The following is a 16,627-nucleotide window of genomic DNA, read 5'->3' as shown; positions in this document are numbered from 1 at the left end:
GAAAATTTGTAATGAGAGGATTGTATCACATGTTTCTCTTTGAACCTTTAACAAATTTGTTGAAAATTTCCAAAAAATAATCAAATGGACACAAGAATGTCTTTGGGCCTTTGAAATGTTGAAGGCTGTGCTGACAATTACATTAGTTTTGACTGCGCCGAATTATGAGAAGCCATTCAAACTTGCTGTCTTTGCTCACAATGTAAGTGTGAGGGCTGTCTTACTACAAGAGGACAAAATGTGCGGCCTGTCAATTAATTTTCAAAGAAACTGACCACAGATCAGCAAAATATATTCAGCAATTGAAAGAGACATCTTGCGTTGGCTCTACATCATTTTGGAAAATATATTACCACAAATGTAGAAGAAATTATTATTTATATGGAGTACAATCCTTTGATTATCTTGGAAAAGATTTTGTTTCAAAGTCTTATGAATGGTTTGCTGGAGCTTAATTCACCAACATATAATTTGAAAATTAGTGTCTTGTGGCACAGTGGTAGTGTCTCTACCTCTGAGCCAGGAGACCCGGGTTCAGGTCCCACTTGCTCCAGAAGTGTGTAATAACGTAGTTGAACTGGTTAATTACAAAAAAACTGCCTAGAAAATACAGTGTCACACTGCATGCTTTATTGAGGACACAGATGAAGTTCACAAAGGACACTGTGCTCTAAACTAAAATATTGTTCCTGTGTAATCTTCTGCATGTTTAATGTTAATATGTTACCTTTCTTAATATAATATTGAAATGGAGTTAAAATAGTTATTGATAGGTAATGGAGTTGCATCTTAAAGATATATTTTCATTCTTCATTGGGAGGTGGTGCAATGTAAGATGTGTGATTGTATATATTTTAATATTGCTTATTTTAAAGTTTGGATTTTGAACCAGTGGCATGGAGGTTTTGTTCTGTGTGTATGAGAGGGTTAAGTGAGTAACTTGTCAATATTTCTGGAGCTAATTTATTTTTAGAAACCATTATGAGAAAGAAAGTTCCTAAAGTGCTCATGGGAATATTTTCCTTAACTCTAAGATAGGTTACTCTAAGATAGAAGATCAGGAATTGATTTTCCTTTTTGAATTACTTAAGAGATATATCCATAGCTTGGAAACCTTTTGTTTTCAATTTTCAAATGTCCCAGTTGAATTTAAATGTATGAAACAGTTCTCCTGAAGCAAGGAGTTAATTCAGAAAAGTCAGAAATAGGTTACCTTCATGTAAGGGCGTTAGTTTGAATATTCTAGTCCAGATGTGTCTAGTTAGAACCCTGAAAGGAAACCTTGAAGGAAGTTTAAACTCACCTGTGTGAATATTCAGGGAATAGAATATCAGATTGTCAGGACCATGGATCAAAAGCACAAGTCATGTCAAACATATTGAGGTAACAGAGTTCTGTTTGAACATTGTAAAGGTTTGTTGTTGGGATAGATGGAATATTCTATTTACTGTGTGTTTTGGAATCTTTCCAATTATGTTTCATGCACATAGCATGGCTTGTTCTATATTTTGCATAACATACTTCTATTTAATTAGTAAAACTGCATCTATAGTACCTTCTGTTTGTCTTTCAATATTAAATAAAAAATAGTCTATCAAGCCAGATTTCAGTCCATGATCTGACTTGTCCAATAATGGCATCAGATAAGATCATAACACTTAGCTAATATACTTATCAAGTTGGTCACTGAGATTTCTCTATATTAATGCATTATTTTTTCTCCTTGAATGCTTCTTTTGAGAATTACAAAATGCATATGTAGAAAAATAGATTTGATGCCCAATATATGATCTAAATACCAAAAAGAATTCCAAGATTCATAAACTAAATAGTTGAAGGTCTTGAAGGTCTCTTAAAACTTTTTGGAATGATTTTGAGTCAATGCATCCAAGTGAAAATTTTCCATAGGAAGCCAATATCATCATAGCACAATTTTCTTCTGTCCTCATAAAACTACTGTAATCTCAAATTTTGATAATAATGATGTCCTAGTGCAACTGCTAAAGACTCAGTCATCATTAAATGAGTATATGAAATTGCCTGTGTTATCCAGTTACTTTATTTAGTAATTGATGTACTGTAAGCATTGCAAATACATAAACACATATATTGGGGATGATAAAACTTTGACTGTGGATGTACGGTATAAAATAAAATTAAAAATGCACATTTTTTATTCTTCAAGTATTATTTTAAATGCTTTAAAAGCGACAAATGGTTTTCTTACTTCCCTTAAGGGATCACTGAATCTATTTGTCTGTCAGCAGGCTTGACTACATTCATTTTGTCAGAAATTTGCAGTTTTTAGCTACATAAAAAGAAAATAGCTTTTGGAGATGACTTAGAACCAGTAAACACTGTCTTGAAAAGTTACACTTACACCAAAAGCCCTGCTGAGCCATAAAGCAAAGCAAGTGAATTACTTCAAAGGTAAACTTCTGACCTGACAGTGGGAGGTGGGCAAGTGTTAGAAAGATAAAAATCTGGTAAGAAACAGTGAGGAAGGGAAGTGGGAGAAATAAACTGGAAAATTGGGATGACACTACCAAGGAGAAAGTGAGGACTGCAGATGCTGGAGATCAGAGCCGAAAATGTATTGCTGAAAAAGTGCAGCAGGTCAGGCAGCATCCAAGGAGCAGGAGAATCAACGTTTCAGGCATGAGCCCTTCTTCAGGAATGAGGAAAGTGTGTCCAGCAGGCTAAGATAAAAGGTAGGGAGGAGGGACTTGGGGGAGGGGCGTTGGAAATGCGATGGGTGGAAGGAGGTCAAGGTGAGGGTGATAGGCCGGAGTGGGGGTAGGGGCGTAGAGGTCAGGAAGAAGATTGCAGGTTAGGAAGGTGGTGCTGAGTTCGAGGGTTGGGACTGAGGCAAGGTGGGGGGAGGGGAAATAAGGAAACTGGAGAAATCTGAGTTTATCCCTTGTGACACTACCAAGTACATTATGATATTTTTTCTTTATATAACTTGCAATGTAGTTCCAAAAATACAGCCCCTCATATTGAAATACCTTTTACATTAATTTTAATGCTCACTTCAATACAACATTGAATGAAAGAATGAAATAAAACTTTACAGTTCTCGAAGACAATTTTTTTTCCTGAACTTGCCAATGATGCATGATTAAAGAAGTTTATTTTGAGGGAGAAAAAACTATGGAAAATGAAGTGAAACTGTTACCAATGGTGTTTAAGATTTGAGATTTTAAAAACCCATAAATTTGAATAGAAATTTAGCATTACAGATCATTAGAATAATACCTAAGCTCTGTAATTAGAGATTGAAGACTGAGAGTTATAATGACAACTTTAACCCCAAGAACTTATTACGCTATTCAAGGAGAGAACGGCTGGACTGAGACTTAACTCTATATACCTGCCTAAGCCCCCACATCCCGTAACAGACTGGTAACAAAGGGGTGCCATTTTAAGACTGAGATGAGGAAGAATTTATTATCTTAGTAGGTTGACAATCATTGAAACTCCTTGCGAGAGAGAGCAGTGGAAGCAGAATCCTTGTATATATTCAAGACGGAGATAGATAGATTCTTGATCAGGAATCAAGGGGAAAGCACCAGAAAATGGTTTCGATGAATGCCGGAGGGTGTGATCCTATTGAATGACAGAGTAAGCTTGAAGTATCAAATAGTCCAATCCTGTTCCTCTTTATTATGACCTTAAAACCTTTGACTAACTAAAATCTGTCAATCTCACATTTAAGATAGACAATTAATCTAGTATCAATTGCCATTTACAATGATAGTTCCACACTTTTAAGATCCAGTACTTGAAAGTTGTCAAGGGGATAGAACTTTATTGGACCCTGCATGATGTGGGCTATGGTGAGAAATGTAGGACAATCACATGAACATTTAGGAGTGGTCTTTCTGAATGTCAAGAACAAGAAGCATTTTCAAACTGAGTTCCAGGTGTCAAGAGAAGATTGTTGCAAGGGAGCAATTATTGCTACTAACAAGGATTATTGCTTGTTCTCAATCCTATTAACTGCAAATCTCACCATCATAATATGGAGCTTCCTATCCTTTCACCTGCTGTGAGGAATTTCAGTGTTGACAATTTCTGAAAGTCAGAGCAAGTACATGGTGATGTCAGCTCACTGCTCGCTCCCCTGAACCACCATCTTGGATACTTAGCAACATCTCAGGGTACACTCAAGGTGACCTGCCACACTCAGCCCCCAGCTGGTATCCAACACTTGACATCTTCTCAAGACACTCTGCAAATCCACTTACAGGACGTTGCTGCATTTTAAAGGTGCATCTTGGGTGCAAGGTAACTAGCATTGTAATGCTGCTACAAGGACACTATGCACAGGGACAGGCACCCAGCTCACAAATTGGACCAGACTCCATCTCAGGCTGCTCACTTGATCTCTTAGCATTCACTTAGCTTGAGTTCACCCAAATGCTCACAGAATCCTTGCCTTGCCTTTTTGCACTATGCCCACAAGCCAGAGATACCAGGCTTACATACTTCTGTCTTGCCTTGCCGTTTAGTGGGGACAGAAAGCTGGGATGCATGTTATGGTAGTCAACACTCCTCAGTCACATCACTAACTCTAGTTTTTTTAGGGCTCCCTGATACCACACTTGGCCAAATCGACTGCGCTAGAACAGCTTGGCCAGGTATTTAGCTAGTTTTAGAGCATAAATCATCTGTATTACAATCAGAACATTATCAGACTACTATAGCTTTTGCAGTATCTGATGCTTTCAGCTGCTTCCTCATATCATATGGAGTGAAACACAGTGGTTGAAGATTGGCATCTGTGATGCAGGGGACCTGAGAAGGAAATTGAGATTGATCATCCAATTGACACTTTAAGATGGGAGATAGATTCAAACCCTTCAGCTTTGTCTTCTGGTGTGCTTGGCTTCTGCATTAAAGAGGATGGGAATATTTGTGGAACTTTCTCCTCCAGCTAGTTATGTAATTGTCTACTACTATTTACCACTGGGTGTGACAGGACTGCAGAACTTTGAGCTAATCTGCTAACAGTGGGATTGCCTTATCCTGCATATTGAATGCCGCTTCCATTGTTTAATATGCAAATAGCATCATGTTGCAGCTTCACTAGGTGGACACCTCATTTTTAGATACATCTGGAGCTGCTCCTTGCATGTCCCCTCCCTCATTCTTGATTGAACCAGCTTGAACCCTTAGTTTGATAGTGACAATAGAGCGGAGGATAGGACAGGCCATGATGTTATAGAATGTAGTTGAATAATATTCTGCTGCTGCTCACGACTTCCCAGCCTTCAGTTGCTAGATCTGTTTGAAATCGATTTCATTTTGCACGGAGGCAACACCAAACACAATTAAGAGTATCCTCACTGTGAAGACAGGAATTTGTCTCATACTTAGTAAAGAATTTCCTTGTCCATGTTTGACCCAATGCCATGAGACATCATGAGGTTTGGATTCAATGTTGAGGATTCCCTAGGCAACACCTTCCCAAGTGCAAACAACTGCATTACCATCTCTGCCTGAACAATGTGACAGGATATACTTGGGATGGTGATAGTGGTGTCTGGGACAATGCCTTTAAGGTACAATTCTATGAGCACAACTGATTGTTGCTTGAATATTCTGCGATACAGCTCTCCCACCCTTGGCACAACCACCAATTAGTTAGGAGGACTTTTAAGAATTGAAAGGGCTTGGTTTGCTGTTGTCATTTCCAGTGCCTAGATTAATGCTAGTGGTCCATCCAGTTTCACTCCTTCCAATAAATTTAGTAGCAGTTTTTCTGGTACAACAGAGTGGCTTGGTAGGGCAGTTAATAATCAATCATATCGTTGTGGGTCTGGAGTCATATGTTGGCAGAACAGGTAAAGATGGCAGATTTCCTTCCCCAAGGATATGAGTGAACTTGCTGGGGTTTTATGACAATCAAATTGTCACCATTTTACTTAATAAAAAAGAAATCTGGAATTAAAGTGAGTTGAAATGTTGAGATTTCATTTCAAACCCACGAGCTCCAAGTATTAGCCTTGTGCTTTGGATTACTAGTCAGGTGAGGATTCTATTACGGCCTTCTCAACTAACCAAAAAGTTTCCAATGCTTGCTTAATTTCAGTTACATCCTCCCCTATTTTGAAATGATTTCATTCTTATTCACTGGCGATTTCTTCCACCCTAGCTCTTTCCATATGTTTTCAGTCAACCCTAAAAGTTGGTTTAGTTCGTTCCAAGTTCTGACCATCTTGAAGCCATGATTCAGTAATTATCACTGTGTCAAATCTGCCAAGATGAATTTTCATCTTCAAATCATTCAATTAGTTCCTTCACTTCATTTAATTTGTTCCATGTCTGTGTATAAAGAACACATACTTAGGTTAAACACCCAATCCTGTCCTTGTGCTTCTACTGTTATGTTTTATTTCTCTTGCTTGTTCTAGTACAAATATAAAACAAACAGCAGGGTAGGCCAATTGGCCTTTTTGCTATCCAATAAGACCACAGTTAAGTAGACTGCAGCCTCAAATTCACATTCTCAAATCCCTAATGACCTTTCACCCACTTGCTTAACAAGAATCTATCCAGCCCCACCTTAAAACTACTCAAAGACTCTGCTTCCATCTCATTTTCAGAAAGAGTTACACACCCACGAACCTCAGGAAAAAGTAACTGCCTCATCTCGGTTTTAAATGGGCAATGCACTGAGTTTAAAATACTGCCTCCAATTTTTAAAAAAAATTCACTTATGGAACTGATGGCTCGGTCAGCACTTACTGCCAGTCCCTGGTTGTCCTTCAGAAGGTGGTGGTGAGCGACCTTCTTGAATGACTGCAGTCCACCTGCTGTAGGTTGACACACAATGCCACTGCGGAATGAATTCCAGGATTTTGACTGAATGACACTGAAGGAGATGCAGTATATTTCGAAGTCAGGATGTTGATTGATTTGGAGGGGAACTTGAAGGTTGTGGTGTTCCATATATCTGCTGTCCTGATCCTTTGAGTTGTAAGTGATCATAGGTTTGGAAGGTACTGTCTCAGGATCTCGGGTGAATTTCTGCAGTGCATGATGTAGAAAGTATACACTGCTGCTACTGACTGTTGACATCGGAGTGAGTGGAATTTTGTGGATGTGCTGCCAACCAACTGGCTGCTTTGTCTTGGATGATGTCAAACTTCTTGAGTGCTTTTGTACTCATCCAGGCAAGTGGAGAGTATGCCATTACCCTTCTGATATATGCCGTGTAGATGATGGAGAGGCTTTGGAGAGTTAGGTGGTGAGTTACTCACCACAGTATTCCAATCCTCAGACATCGTCTTGTAGTTACTGTATTTATTAGTGAGTCCAGTTGAGTTTCTGATCAATAGTAACCCCCTGGATGTTGATACTGGGGGAATTCAGTGATGATAATGCCATTAAATGTGAAGGGGAAATGGTTAGGTTGACTCTTATTGGAGATGGTCATTGCCTGGCAATTATGTGGCACAAATATTATTTGCCACTTTTCAGCCCAAGCCTGGATATAGTCCAGGTCTATGCTGCATTTTAACCTGGACTGCTTCAGAATTTGGTGTGTTGTGAATGATGTTGAACATTGTGTAATCATCAGCAAATGTCCCAGTTTCTGACCTTACAATGGAGAGATCATCGATGAAGCAATTGAGGATCGATAGGCCTGGGAACTAGTATTTGATCCTCCCATAACAGAAAACACCCTCTCCACATCTACCCTGTCAAGACCCTTTCAAGATCTTAGAATGTTTCAATAAAGTCAAGTTTTACTCTTCTAAAGTTCATATTTTCTTTAATATAACAGAAACTGCGAGAGAAACTCAACAGGTCCAGCAGTACATGTGGAGAGAAGAACAGAATTAAAGTTGCAAGTCCAATATGACTCTTCTCTGGACCCAAAGGGTGCTAGAAAGTGTTGCCTTAATGCTATTGATAAATGAGGAGCAGAAGGAATGCAGTAAAGTTGGTGAGGTATCCAGAACAGAGGATAATGGGTGTGCTAATGGTAAAAGAGGAGAAATATAGGTGCAAAATAAATGTTACTGGTAGGTGTGATATGTAGAAAACAGATCAGCTTGACTGAGTGTGAACCCATGCAATCAAGATATTTGTGGGAGAGATGCGACAACATCAGATTTGAGGAATGTGTTCATGAGCTGAAATTGCTGAACTCAAAGTTGTACCCTGAAGGCTGGAAAGTGCCAAAATGGAAAACATACTGCCATTCCTTCACCTTAGATTGGGCTTCATTGCAGCAGGCCTCAGACAGAAATGTGCAAGTCTAAGAACAAAGTCATGCATAATAAAGGAAAACAACTGAAGATCCAGTCATTATAGACAGAGTGGAGGTGTTCCATCAAGTGGTCTCGCCATGTACAGGAGATCATATTGTGAGCAGTGAATACCTGACTAGATTTAAAGAAATATAGGTAAACCACTGTTTCATCTGGAAGGTGTGTTTGGACCCTTGGTCGGTAAGAAGGGAGTAGGTAAAAGGTGAAGTATTGTAACATTCAGCGCCTCACTCCACTCAGGGAGAAAATACTGGAGGTGACCAAACAAGAGCAGGACAGTTCACATAGGGATGGAAAGACAATAATGACCACCCAACTCAGCAAGGTCCTTTATACCATGTCCCATTAATGCAATGCTTAGTCATTTTTAACTTGCACATTTACCCTTTTTATACAAATAATTGCTTCATTTCCCCTGTTCAGGCACCAGTGAAAAAGTACCAAGTACCAAGAAGAAGCTTCAGCACAATCTCCATTCTGAGGAGGAAGCCACTCAATCTTCAGAGAATGCATTGGGAAGGATTTCACCTGTACGCTTCACCATCTTGGATACTTTCGCTGTGGTGCACTCTCTACCTTGGGAGCAGAATCTAGTAAGAATATCAATGACTTGTCACCATAGCTGGCTGATGAAGAAATGCCCTAGGACTCTGGCACTCAAAGGACTGCCAGGGATCAGAAACCTGGTTAGCCCCAGGCTGAAGATAACCCCATAGTCCTGGCCAATAATGGTTTTGTCAAAATGTACAGAGAAGCAGAGAAACAGCAGAGGTTTGTCAAGGGTACTACGGAAGCTGGATCAAGGATAGGGAGTGCACTAATGTTACTGATACTATGCTGGCTCCTGCATGCATGCAGCCCCATGAATAGGTTACGGACCGCATTGTAAACCCAGGTCTACACGCTGTGTGTGCCAGATATGCATATAGACTTACACTCCATCACTCTTACTGAAGGTATTCAGCATTAATGGCAAAATGAGAAAGGGACAAGGGATCCCGACTCACTCCTGTTACCCCTTCTCCCCAACACTTTGATCCTCTTACCGATCAAGGACTTAACTATCCCTGTTTTAATTACACTCAGTGACTTGGCCTTTGTGACAATGAGCTCTACAGATTCATTCTGGATGAAATTCCTCCTCATCTCAGTTAAAAAGGGTTGTCCTTTTATTCTGAGGCTTTGCCCTCCCTCTACCTCCATGTGGAGTCCCAAAGCCTGCAGAATATTCAGCCAAGGAGCGTGACCATGCATCTGGACAGGACACTCGAAGCCTAACAAGTCAAGGATTCAGTAATCAAGTCTTCCAGGCCAACAGGGCCATCTACAGAGGAGGGTCTCTCCATTCCAATTGCTGCCTCAGGAACTGCGCTTGACATAATGGGGTGAAGAATATGAAAAGAGAACTCACTGAGGCCACATGGGTTTCACAGATCTTACTTAGTCAACCTTACTTGTGTAACTATGCCCTCATTTGCACTCTTAAAATAAATACTCTAATGCAATTTAGCTGTTGAATCTGATTAAGTACAACACAGGTGAGAGATGAAAAGTTTGTTTAGACATCCGAAAAATGAAAGAAGTTGCAATGGCCAAGCACTTCTTATCTTCTACAAACAACTGGCTCCTTAACAGTAATAGCATCAGACGTTAGGGATCCTTGAACTGCCACATTGATGACCACAGCCAAGTCATTGCACTTTGTAGACAACACAATGCAGTGTGCAGGGATTGTGTTAAGACCTGGCCTGCACACATCTTCTATATTTACACCCATTTTGTCAGTGGGAATATGGAATGAGCATTTTTTTTCTTTTTTATTTGTTCATGGGGTGCAGTAATTGTTCGGTAGGACAACATTTATTGCCCAGTTCTGAACAGCAGTAAGATTGGTCTTGAAAGGTTAACTCTGCTTCTCTCTTCACACATGCTGCCAAACCTGCCAAGCATCACCAGAATTTTCTCTTTTTATTTCATATTTCCAGCAACTTCAGAAATTACTTCACTGTTATTTATTGTCCATCCATCATTGGATACACCCTATAGAACACTACTGAACCAGATGGAGTTTTACAGCAATTGTATGTGATTAGGAAATTTGACAAGATTTTTATTACAGATTTCCACACAGCCACTGGTGAAGTTTCTATTATGTCTGACTTTTCAAGGAAACTATTCAAGGCTGGAAGATAATCGACAGGCAGCTCACATGTCCACTCCCTCTTGACTGGTCTGCTGGGAAACCTGCAGAAGGCCCTGATACACACTGTTTAACTTTGGCCCAGCAAGTGTTCAAACATTCAATGGCAATTCTTCAGTCAACGTAAACTCTAAGCACAGAAGGATTAGCAATGATGAAAGGATCAAAAGAAGATCCCTCCGGGCTATCTGTAGAGGCTTTACTGCACAAGACTCTGACATGATATGCTGATTAAGCCTTAATAGTTACCTAACCTTAGCATCATATGGTGTTAATTTCCCTTCTCACTGACTGCTGCGTTTTCCCTAATAGTCAGTAGGAAATATAATGTGTATATACTTGAAAGTGGAATCTGCTGAACATATCAAGTGATCAATCAGAATAATAACTAGATATTTACTAAGCAACAGCAAAGGCTAAGGATGCAACAATAACAAGATTTGCATATTCTTTGCACTTAACCAGGATTGCTTCCAAGATTAACAACCAAATTTTCAACAGAAAAATCCAACTGAAGTGAAAACCAGCTCATTCATCATGAGTGGGTTTCAATGATGTTATCTCTGGCTTCTTATGCTCAGTGATGCATCACTCTGTCATGCTCTCTTTGATGTCCCTCCTGGTCAATGACATGACCTTTATCTTCAGATGTAAATTGCTGTAACTTCTCCAGATCATGTGCATCCAAGTCATGCCAGCTTTGTCAGCTTCAGTTGTAAAAGTGCACAGCATGCTACATTGCTCCAGGCAGTGGGTTCTTACAGTAAGGAACCCTATGAGTCATTCTACAAATGCTCTCATGTTAATATGGACATTGTTGCATCTTCATGTCGCTTTAATCTGGGGTTTTCTCACACCATTTGTACAGTCAGTGTGACTCTGTGATAGGAACTTTGTATTTAAGTAAGAAGGTTACGATTCAAAGCTCCCTCCAGAGACAAGAACAGATCTCCTACGCTCTGATGTGGTAATGTATCTTCAGCTGATCATCTTTCAGATGAGGCATCAATTTGAGATCTTATCACCCTCTCAGGTGAATGTAGCAGATCCCTATTCCAGGGAACACCAGGAAGCTTTCTCTGGTGAGCGGGGAAAATATTTAGTCCCCAGTGAACTCTCCGCAGTGAACTCTCCTAAATCTGGATATTATCAGTTTGCTGCTCGTGTGAGCTTACGATGTCTAAATTAGTTGCTGTGCATTCTATGTTACAACCACAACAATTCTTCAGAAATTACTTCACTGCTTTGATATATCATGAGGTTTCTTCAAGTGTCATTGACATATAGGAGGGGGTAGCCTTTGCCTCCCAGCTACCTTCACTGAATGGTCCAGGGCACAAGGCAGGAACCGGAATTTTCAATTGTGTAAGATTCATGGCCCCTCCCTGGATATTTGGCACAGATTGCCAAAATCATGGGTCACATGTAAGTTAACCATTGGAATGGAAGCCGTTTCTTTTGGTGAACTTTGCAGGTTTGTCATTGGATGAATGTAAAACAATGTGGGGACAATTGCAGTACCCTACAGGTCTCATGTTCCTTGAAATGAGCCAAGGGCATAAAATTCCGATAGCTGGAAGAGCCACAGGATGGGCTTGCCACCCTTCTCAGCATATACCCTGATCCAGCAAACAACACAGTTCAGTGATGTTGGACTGCGACATCCTTAGCTAGAGCATGGTTTAAAAGAGTGAAAGAAAATGACAGTGAGGTGAGTAGACTGGAGGTCTCATCATTCTCCTCCATCTCCTCAGCTGATCATCACTTGCTTCTTCTCCCTCTGAAGGTGACGTGGTAGCTACTGGTGGATGCTGAAAAAATTGTAATTGCTGTCTCCTTCTACAATATCTTCATCAGAAATCTGCTTTGTGAATCTTCTCTGAACTGCTTCCAATGCAAATATATTCTGGCTCATTTAAGGAGACCAAAACTATTCACAATACTTCAAAGGTGGTCTCACCAAAGCCCATATGACTACAACAAGACTTCCTTGTTTTTATACTTCATTCCCCTTGCAATAAATGTTAACATTTCACTTGTCTTTGTAATCACCTTTACTATAGCATACTAACTTTTATTTTTCACGTGCAAAGACACCCCTTACTGCAGCATACTGCAGACTCCCTCTATTTAAATATTATTATTCTTTTCCATTATTTCCACCAAAGTGGACAACTGTTCATTTTCCCACATTGTTGAAATCTTTTGCTTAGTCACTCTGCAGATACATGCAACGACTGTAAAGTGACCTGCATGGAATCAATGGCATCCTGAACAGAGAGAGAAATCTCAGCAAAGCTGTATGCTCTTTCCACTTCTGCCAAGAGAAATGGGATGGAGGTAGCTTGCATTGAACACAGAGATTTTGTAAGCTCCATTGAGCAAAATGGTGGCAGAGATAGCTCTTCTCTCTTCCTTGCTTCTTTCTACCGAATCTTACTGTGAACACATTCTATTCATTTTCCTCAGCATACTCAATTTCAAGGGGATTCCCTATTAATTTATACATGGCTAGGGAGATTTTCTTTTTAGAATCCTTGAAGGCAATGCATATTCCATCACCTGTCACACCAACTCCATTTTCTACAGTGGTCAATATTTCCATGTTTTAATCAAGAAAAATCACCAAACGCTAGTTCAGTTGATACAATGGCCAGAAATAAATTAAACAAACCTAAAAGCAGTTGATGATCGCTTTAAACAAAGCTGAGGTTGGGGTGGACGTTCTTGCAGTTGAACACATATTCAGCTGTGTGAGCATTTGCTTCTCAAATAGAACTGAAAATGTGTTGCTGGAAAAGCGCAGCAGGTCAGGCAGCATCCAAGGAACAGGAGAATCGACGTTTTGGGCATAAGCCCTCCTTCAGGAATGAAGGCTTATGCCCGAAACGTCGATTCTCCTGTTCCTTGGATGCTGCCTGACCTGCTGCGCTTTTCCAGCACCACATTTTCAGCTCTGATCTCCAGTATCTGCAGTCCTCACTTTCTCCTCTTTCTCAAATAGAACTCTGGTATCAAAGCAAAGCACTGCTGCACACTGTTTGACAATATGAATGCCCTTCCTAACATAATGTACAGTGCCATTCATTCGGCAGCTCCATGCTTATTTCTAATAGACAAAAACTAGCACAAATGATTCCGATTTCAGGATTAGATTAGATTACTTACAGTGTGGAAACAGGCCCTTTGGCCCAACAAGTCCATACCGACCCTCTGAAGAGCAACCCACCCAGACCCATTCTCCTACATTTCCCCCTTCATCTAACACTACGGGTAATTTAGCATGGCCAATTCACCTAACCTGCACATTTTTGGACAGTGGTAGGAAACCGGAGCACCCGGAGGAAACCCACGCAGACACGGGGAGAATGTGCAAACTCCACACAGACAGTTGCCTGAGGCGGGAATTGAACCCAGGTCTCTGGCGCTGTGAGGCAGTAGTGCTAACCACTGAGCCACCATGTTGCCCACTGTTTCTTATTTCTCACCCCTTTTTTTTGAGTTATCTGATTTGATTTTCTGACTAAATTATAAGCCATTATATTTAGCAAATAAAAGTGTGCTTACAACCAATTACTGAAGCAAACTAAATTTTAATTTTATGGAGATTTGGTAAATCTAAATATTCAATATTATCCAAGTCAAATACATCGACAAAATCTGAATAAATGAATACATGATAGAACAGGAGGATTTGTTTTGTTTTGTATTGTTTGTGTTTACCTTTTTGTAGCCCAATTGTTTCCCCTCTCTTCATTCTTTTTTATGTGGGTATCACTGGCCAGGTTAACATCTTATTATTCAATCCTAGGGCAGTTAAGAGTCAACCATTTTGCTGGAGGTTTGCAGTCACATGTCTGCCTGGACCACATAATAACGGCAATGTCCTTCCCTAAAGGACATGAGTGAACCATATGGGTTCCTCCCAAAATGGGCAATCATTTCATGGTCATCATTAATCATTTAATTCCAGATTTTTTTCACTGAATTCAAATTTCACCATCTGTCATTGTAGAATTTGAATGTGAGTCCCCAGAAATAGTCCAGTGATAAAACAACTAGGCTACGCCTCACCCAACTATGAAGAGATTTAGTATTTACTTGTCCATACAATTCTTTATATATGAGTTATGACAATGGGTGTTGAGTAAATATGAACCAAAGCCATATTCCCTTCCTTACCCAGGAGTGTATCTAGCTCAAGGATTCTAAGACTGACTTGCACCCATCTTGCAAAACCACAAAAAATGCTTTACTTAGATTTAAATACGTACTAGTTTGTTAAAGATCACTTCAAATTTGGAGGGGAATGGCACAGATGTAGTCATATTGGAGCACTGACAGCTTATTCATAAGCCTCACACAACGCCAGTTCCCATGACCAAAAATCAGATACCAATTATCCTCGCTTAGACCAAATTAATGCAAGACAGCAGCAGACATCCCTCACATGCAAATCCGTTTATTACAACATTAACACAACCCATTTCTGTCTAAAAACATTCTGCATGCAGATTAACAGACAATAACAAAGAAAAAGGTTTACAAGCTAAATTTTTGTTGCTTCTGCAAAATGTTAGTGCATGTAACGTTATATGAAGCCTATGGTAGCTGACAGTTTATGACAGTAAAAGGACACCAAAATCATTCAGTCTGCAAATGATGATTTAATGTTTATGATGTTCAACGTACATTTCTTCTGAATGCAGGCAACAGTCATTTAAAGAATAAAGTTACTTTAAAGCAATTCACAAGATATAGAATAGATATTTACTGCATTCCACGTGCAATGATTTTGTCACAAATTGGATTAAATAGTGAAAATGTCATCATGCATGAGGTGGAATGGGGCATCCTAGCCACTGATGTTGGTCACTGAATCCGGAAAACAAAATAATTTCCAACAGGCAACAAATTTAATGCTGTTCCTTTAAAATTATTATACTTGTGGCATGCTAAAGATGCTTAAAGCTTCTGTTGGAGAAGTGTTGGCTGATCAGTTGAACTACTACTGAAATTTTTCTGTGTAATACACTTGTGTCTCAAATCACATGATTTAATATAACTACATTTTGTCTTCCTGATTGGAAGATTAAAATTTTAAAGTCAGTTACAATACTTGCAGAAGTATAAGACAAGTTTAGATCCTTTTGAAAAAAATAATCAAATAATTTGCTATACAAGTAGGTAATGTCCATACATCAAAAACAACAAATTAAGCAGGTTTCCAATGTAACTGAGTCAATAGACTTTATTGCTGTACTGACTCAAGCTACTGTCAATTTTGTTCTCTACAAACCTTCTTTGAATATTCAGATGGAATTGCTAAAGATGCAAATAGGCATTGCTTCCAAAATATCAGTTTCAATATTTTAATCTGTGGTGAGAGGTGTTTAGAGTGGGAACACTGACATCAACTCAAAATTATTCACAGCTGCCTGGCTGAGAGAAACCAGCATCTTGCACCAGAGTGGTTGTTAGAAAGAGCAAAACCAGTGGTATCATTAGCCAGTGACAAAGGAATTAGCTAGTCATGGGTCAGATTGTAAACGCACTCATGAGGTATTTCAGTCAACGGTCTTTTCTTGAAACTAGTGACGAGAAATTCCATACTTGTTCTCATCCTCTTTACATTTGGTAGGTAGTCTGGTAAGTCAAGAAGGTAAGATGTAGCAGTGTTGCCATGAGATTATATTGTAAGATGTAGCAGAACAAGCCATGTTGTAATGTGTGGAAAGGCAGCTCTTATGCCACTGTGTTATAATGCATTAGTTAACATCTTACCTCTTTTCCGATTCCTTGGAGTTAATCCCTCTTTTCTAGCTGGTGAACCTAGTAATCCAATAAAAAGGGGAGAGTCTGTGGCCATCCTTGCCTTGGTTGAGGATTGAGGAATTTTGATTATCTCAGTCTTGGTTGGGCTCAGGAAAAGATGTGATCTATGATCACATTCATAGACACAAATGATATGAAGGTAACTACAAGTAAATTTAGCAATATTGAAGTATTGTCCTCCTCAAAGAGAGAAAAAATAAATAGGCACGTGCACATTCTGAAGAACAAAAATCAGTTGCCTCACTATTTTCTAAGTGAAGTTACTGACAAACTCATTGAACATTTCACCATTATTATGTGAATGTCC

General features: G+C 39.5%; 1 protein-coding gene across 4 annotated transcripts in view; it reads right to left on the bottom strand.

Annotated features, from left to right (window-relative positions):
- The window catches only part of LOC122563237 (neuron navigator 1), a 653,551-nt gene that overhangs the window by 326,794 nt on the left and 310,130 nt on the right, over positions 1-16,627 (bottom strand). The gene's annotated exons all lie outside the window — the stretch shown is intronic.

The sequence above is a fragment of the Chiloscyllium plagiosum genome, unplaced genomic scaffold (assembly GCF_037043375.1).
Source record: "Chiloscyllium plagiosum isolate Xiang-an unplaced genomic scaffold, Cpla_swu_hap1 HiC_scaffold_26, whole genome shotgun sequence".
NCBI lineage: Eukaryota > Metazoa > Chordata > Chondrichthyes > Orectolobiformes > Hemiscylliidae > Chiloscyllium > Chiloscyllium plagiosum.
Note: the sequence above shows the minus strand (reverse complement) of the source record. Positions and strands in the feature narration are given on the sequence as shown.